General features: G+C 33.1%; 1 protein-coding gene across 1 annotated transcript in view; it reads right to left on the reverse strand.

Moving 5' to 3' along the window:
* Positions 1-2363: 2363 nt before the first annotated feature.
* LOC109533892 (metabotropic glutamate receptor) overlaps positions 2364-7406 on the reverse strand; it is a 50504-nt gene continuing 45461 nt past the window's right edge. The window contains exon 11 of the mRNA XM_019899406.2: positions 2364-5769. The gene's annotated coding sequence lies outside the window, so the exon portion shown is untranslated. The remainder of the gene's footprint in view (positions 5770-7406) is intronic.

A 7406-nucleotide genomic window follows, 5' to 3' on the forward strand; every position in this document is an offset into this window, starting at 1 on the left:
AGAGTTGAAAAGTTGGTAGTTTTGAAAAAAGTCTTCACCCTTAAAAAGAGCAATCAATTCGTACTTTACCCGGGTTTGCTTTCTTATTGATACAAAATCTGTTGCGTATTCGTTGCCACTATTAATAAAAGAAAGTATAAAATATAAACTTGTTAATCTGTGGGTACTGGAAGAAAAACACCATTTTTTTATAACGTGTATTAGAATAATCATTGGGATCTACAGCTTTTGAGAGTCACTGAAATATCTGGAAAGGATGGATGTGGGGGCCGAAATAATATTATTACTTTCCTTACAATAAACATTTAACATTCAGAACACAAATTATTATTTATGACACCAATTTAAGTCAATGCTCTCCCAGACAATGGCGCTGCCGATTATTTTACCTGACCTCATTACTCGTTTGCCTTAGTAAATAGAAAACATTTGACAAAACACTGATAGAATCTAGAAGCTACATGGAATGCTTTTGTGGCTGTTAGATTTAGATACATTACTGGGTAGAAAAATCTAAATATCCTTCCTACAAACACTATAAATGTATCATTGCTAAAGGTATTAAAATGTTTGCTAAAAATAATTAGCAAACAAATTCAACAATGCCAATTATGTACTTATATTCCAATTCGCACAATTTAACTCATTTTTGTTATAGTGTTTGTTGAAAATATAGTGTATTACATACGTATTAAACAATATTTCCTTTTGTACGTAGGCTTTCTTCACTCACTTTTTTGATATTTGTTTTCTGCCAATTAAAATTTATTTAATTATTTCTAATAAATACGCGCTTGCAAGGTGTCTCGAAATCCATGATTACGCTCTTACTAAGTTTTGAGGGATGTTTTGAAACTTTTTTGAACTGAAACCTTTTTTTAAATTTCTGGTCTGCGATTTTCCCGGATTGTCTTTGGAATGAGCCGATGCAAAGCATTAATGTTTTTTGGCATACCTTGCCCGAACCCGAACCACGAACAGAGACCAGTTTTGTAACATTAAAATAGCTATTCTAGTACATGAATGCGAATTTTCTCCTTTTAATGCTTTTTCGGTTTAGTAATTATTAACGCTAGTTTTGCCGGAAATTTGATCTAAATTGTAAATTTTTTATGTGAAAAAGTCAGAAACATCTAAAGCCCACATTTTTGAGAGTAACATGATATGTTTTTTATTTATTTATAAAATGTTTTGGGTTAAAATGCAACACTTATTTTGCTTGGAGTGTATACCTAACTAGTTTAGATTATTCAAGGTACATCCGTTTGATTTTAATGAAATTTTATTTTGCTACTTTGCTGAATTTTATCTTAAGTATCAAACATTCATTTATAGTAGGTATAGAGAAAAGCAACAAAAAACCATCGATAATGTACCATGCGTACTTCCTAGTTATAGAATTCTAAACATTCAGTGTTCTAAGATACGCGCTACATAACATTTACAGGAACATCACAGGAATTTAACGAGAAAGTAGTAGATCGATCCGTTTCCAGATCGATTTGGAAAAAAAGACTCAAACAGTTTGATTTGTAAAGGGACGCCTAGGCCGTTCATCCTACAATATACAGGGTGTATCATAAGCACGATACAGCGTCGCACATAATATAATATTCCTCATTACATTTTTTAAATCTAATATGCGACCACATCCTAAAAAAGCAGCCATTTGGCAGTGCTTTGGGTATTGAAAAGTGCTATTGGATTTTTATTTCGCTACTTTCTTGATTATAGACTTCGTAACAATGAGAGTCGGGTCACTCATTAAAAAAATATTGAATCTCATATTGATTATTGAAAATAATAATAAAAAAATTAAATTGAAAATGATACTGTATGTTTCCATGATTCAAAATGTTTGAGAGTTTTATTCTAAATCAACCGAAATAATCATAAATAGAGGCATGACTTTCCGTTAACCACCCCGTTTCAGTAATTTTTTTAGGAAGCAATATCATCTTTCAGTAAAACCGGGTGATTTGGAAGATTTCAGTAGTACTTTTTTTCATTTAAATTCGATCATAATTTTAAACAGAATGCCAAACTAATTTTGGTATTTCTACTGATAAAGTGCACATTTTTAAATTACCAAACTTGAGGATACTTTTCACGGACGCAAGAGATTCATATATACATCTAGGTCTTTCGACACCTTGGACACCTTTGGATATTTTCATTATAAAAAGTCATTTATTGTCTATTTATCAATTAAAATACGTTTCGGTGTTTTCCACCATTATCAGTTTCTATGTGTAGCGTAAATATATGCCAAGGCTTAAAGTAGCAACAACGCTACACATAGAAACTGATGATGGTGGAAAACACCGAAACGTATTTTAATTGATAAATAGACAATAAATGACTGAAGCCCAGGAATTGATTTTGATTTGGAATTGAAACACAGTCAGGAAAGTATGTACAATGAATTATAAAAAGTGCCTTAAAAGAACCGTAAACATTGTTCACAATTTCACATACTCCATAAATGTAATTTCTGCTGTTGAGAAAACAACCCAAGAAAGGTACACAAGCGAGTAAATGGAATGTCAATAGTACAACCCACTTTAATTATATAAGGTATCTACAAATATTTTTATGCAAAAGAAGTTGATTATCTAAATTCGTTTTCTATAGTCTAATTGCTGCTCGTTTTCAATTTCGGATAGTTGGCACTTCGTTATTTATTTAATTGTGATTTTGACCAGATTACTACTTGCCAATAATATTTATTTAAAAACAATTTCCAAATGCCAAAAAACTTAATCAATTAGAAATTAGGTCTCTGCACTTAGTTGATCTCAATTTCTTTCTTATTATTTCATCTATTTTTTTTGCTTGTTTGTACGTTAAATTGTTCCACTAAATGGCAATTAGAGGCAAATGTGATTTTAGACCAATTTTTTGCAAGTTTGCCATGTCCAGCGTGTAAAGCAGGAAGGCTTAAAATAACAGAACTTCTATTGATTTATGTCGAGTATAAATGAGTAGCAGGGTGAAGGCGCTTTAATTAAAATCGAGGATGTATCGGCAGAAGTGCTTAAGCTCGGAAGTGTATATTGAAGCAAATAGTCAATAAATATCAACCCGCTCAATCTCAGTCAACATTAAATAAAAAAAAAAACTGTGGCTGCTGCTGTTATGAACATTTAACATTTTTATAGCCCTTAAAATTTCTTTTCAAAAAATCGAAAATAGCCAGATTCTTGGCAAATGATTATTATGGAAAAATTACTCAACTACTTTTATTTTCTTAATAGGCTAATTTTATCATTTTATTTTTAAAGGCTTATTCACATCTAGACAATCATATTGACTAATTTAAAATAAAATTGATAATATAACAAGTGATCAAGAACAGTTTGATTGTATAGCAAGAAGTAGTTTCCACTGATGGAATTTATGAACAATCTTATCATTTTTCGGCTATAATTAATCCCGTTTCCAATAGGCGCACGTTCTATTGTAACAACTGAAATTCGGGTTTGGCTAATTATTTACAATATTTAAGAGCTCAAAACATATGTTTTATGTTAAAAACTTCAAGTTTAAGTAACTGTTGATTTGAGTTGTATCAAACCAAACCAAAATGTTTCTATCAAACAGAAGTGGGCAATAAATTTCCGCCTGTCGCCTTTACTTCCAATATTCCTGGAACATTTCAAACTACTCGTAATAACACTTTATATTTTAATAAACCAAATGTTTACGGTTGCACATAGAAAGGAATGTTGGAATGTACAATTAAAATTGGAATGAATGCTGATGTAAATAAAGCACTAATATGCTCTATTTACTAACTATTATGCATCTGCCTGTTCGTTAATGACCAACTAATTCACAAACGATTCAATATTAAATAGAGTTACCATTATTAAACAATCGGATTTCAAGTTATTACTATTCGAAAATAACTGAACAAAATAGAATGTTTGCTACTTAAAAACAATTACCTAGGTATTTTCCTATGTATTGACCATAAAGTATTTATATACAAGTCTTCCTCATAGCGTTGGAAAATATCTGTTTCAGAGTACGTACTTATCTAATTACATGGTTTACACAATTCTAAGAGGGTTAATTCCAATTTGCATGCTATTCCGAAATTTAATACTTATGTATATATTTTGGCAGTTTACAGAAATAATTTAAAATACTATTTGGTTTGAAGTTCAATTTAAAAAACATTATTAAAAACAAAATATCACATAATTGTACAATCCTTAAAGTTAAAGTAAAATGGTTCCACCTTAGTAGCATATTATAATACACTTAACTCTAGTCACATAGCTCAATAAATAAAATGGAAATATTAAAGTACCTACCTACAACCATTATGTATCTGTTGAATGCCCAGTGCTGTGGTTCAACATAAAAAATAGGTTGAACACAGATCACGATAAAGCCTAGTGGATATTTACCGTTATCTAAACATATATACTGTTGACTGTAGTTTCTGAGCCCTTTGAAAATACACTCAACTATACTGGCTTGTAATAATTTATTATTACGATTTTTTCCAGACGATTTATCAAATTCCGGTTGATAGGTCAATGTTCAAGGCGGAAATATTAATAGTATTGTGGGCATTTTCTTAGTTAAAATGCTTGCATTCGTCTGAGATAGACCTTAAAAATAGTAATAAATACTGATAGATTGATTCCTGACAAATAAATTGCCACGGAATGCGGATGTATGTACCTATGTATTATTATCAATCAAAGTAGAAGTCTTTGATTTTCCGCAAACATTTTCTTCTAAACATCTATATCAACACAACATTAACTATATGCGAGACGTTTGTACTTGTATCTGTATATGGCCCTTTTTAAACTGATACCTTTATGATTTATTCAAAATCGTTCAAATTAAGAGATTTCACATTTCCTAGTAACTATTAGGAAATAAATCATACGACAATTTAATAAGGGGATACAGTTGAATTCACTTGACATTAAACATTTAGGATGGGTTATAAATATTTACATATTAATTTCTGTTTGTAGTAATATTTTTAAAAACCTTGCATATTTTAATGTAATACTGTACAATTAATTCTATTTTCTTTAGTGAAAGCATATCTGATAAGTATTTCCAATTGTTAGTTGATTTTGGTAGAAATGATAGAAATATTCGGTTACTCAATAATATCTTTTAGTTGCTTCTGTATGTACATGTAACCATTATCGTCGTTATTTTATGTATGAGTGTATCTTGTTTCTAAAGTGCAATCCCTAAATTTGCATCAATTAATGGCAGTTTTGCATTAACGTTAACTTATATTATAGATGCCTTTATTGCATGTTTATCCTACGGCATATTTAATGTGATATTTTCATGCTTTCCTAGATTATTTAAAAGCTCCATTTCACGTAACAGGTGGATGAAAAACTGTTTTCTGTCCTGGGTATAAACTCGCAATTCTTTTAAATATTCATAAGGTTTCTCAATTTTCTATTAATCAATCAAGAAAACGACATCGTGATCACAATAAAATTACTGATAATACCATGTTGAGCATTAAAGTTTATTTATTAAAGAATATTTAATCCGTGTTATTAAAAAACTGCCATTGAGAAAACTTGTGACTTCTACATACCTCTGTACATCATTATGTAGTTTGCATTCATGAACAAGCAGTAGGTACATATGGATCAGTTGTTTTATTAATTTTGTTTTAGTGATTGCGGATTTACGACGAATCTCTAGAAGGGTCGTCGTCTGCAATCACGATCGTTATTCTCTTCTTTGGCTTATGCTCTGATCCATTTTCTACGAAGAAAAAACAGCTCATAAATAAACAACGGTTTTCCACAGTTTTTTCTTTGCAATATACTTTTTTCGGATATATATTTGTACTTCAAGGGTCGTTTGTGTGTGATCTCGGTAGCGCTTTAGTTCTAGTTTTATTACTTTGCAGGTAAAAAAATAGTTCACATGTGCGTTTGCAGTTTTTCTGATCTACTTATAAAATATTGAAGCACGCAACCTCTCCTTTTGAATGAGATTGTTGATAAGTTGCAGTTGTTGCAATTTTTACGTTAGGAAATGACATTTTCAATAACTATTGTAGCTGTGTATTATGTAAGTTTTATTGCATTTTTATTTAACGAGCTAAATATTTTCAGTAGGGCATATATACGCAGGCAGGTATACGAGGGCCGTTCGATAAGTACTTAGCCTCGCCGCCCAATGTCGCGACTATCCCAAGAGAAATTTACTATCGTGCAGTACATTCTCGTAGACGGCTACTGTCAAAATTTCAGCCGAATCGGAATCGTAGTTTTGTTTTGACCACGTGTGGAAGCGGGCGTCTGCGGATTTCAGAAAAATCTTAAAACACTGCGTGAGTCATTTCCTGCATGAAATTCTGGGCATAAGTCTGTGCGATAGGCCTATGTAGCTCAGTTAATTTTAACGAACTAGCGCACTGCTGCGCAAATGGCTTGGTGCGCCACCTGAACGCACCGGCGCAGTAATTCAGTTCCGCTGCTGTTAAAACGTTACTTCAATTACGAGTTAAAAATTTGCTGACATTTTTTCATTGACATTTTTCAGTCTCGGGTCTCGTAAAGCTATAATCCACTTAAATAAATGAGTTATAACTCGTCGGTTGATGAGTTATTGTCAACTTAGAGAGCGGCAACAACTCGAAAGCACAACTCAACACAGTGTTACAGGCTTACTGTCTACTGTGCGATGAGTGCTGCGCAGTGCTGCGTTTGCTCACTCCGCACAACAAGCGAAACCGTGACACCACTTCAAAGCAGTGTTGGACGCTGTTTAAGCGCAATCTAAAGGAGTTTCTGCGTCGTTTCGTGACTGTCAATCTATCCATTAGTACACACCAAACCAAGAAACAGTCGAAACAGTGGACTTTTCTCGACGAACGTGCTCCGAAGAAGGCGATGACGATCCTATAGGTCGAAAAGGTCTGATCTACATCGACGACATGGAGAAGGGCAAAACGATCACAGGGCTTTACTATGCTGAATTATTGGGCCAATTCGACGTCGAATTGCAGACAAAACTGCCCCATTTGGCGAATAAAAAGTGCTCTTCCACCATGATAACGCACCGGCGGAGGTGTGAGACACACCTCCGCCGTATCAAGGGTCAATTGGGCTACGGACTGCTGCCCCATCCACCGTATTCTCCCGATTTGGCCCCGAGCTACAACCAAGGGCGGATCCAGGGGGGGGGTCACGGGGGTCATGCCCCTTCAATTCAATTCTCTATCTAACGATGTCAAGACGAATTCTGTGGTTCGAATGGTTCTTGAGAAACTTCGAAAAAAGCAGCGTTATGTTCAAGTGGATTTTGCAACTCAAAAAAAACCACGCAAATGTAAAACTTCTTGAATTCAAGCATTTTTTGAGAAAACTGCCAACATTTCCTTATCGATGGTT

This window comes from Dendroctonus ponderosae, unplaced genomic scaffold (genome assembly GCF_020466585.1).
Source record: "Dendroctonus ponderosae isolate FM_Combo_2020 unplaced genomic scaffold, Dpon_F_20191213v2 Dpon_F_20191213_1, whole genome shotgun sequence".
NCBI classification, from domain to species: Eukaryota; Metazoa; Arthropoda; class Insecta; order Coleoptera; family Curculionidae; genus Dendroctonus; species Dendroctonus ponderosae.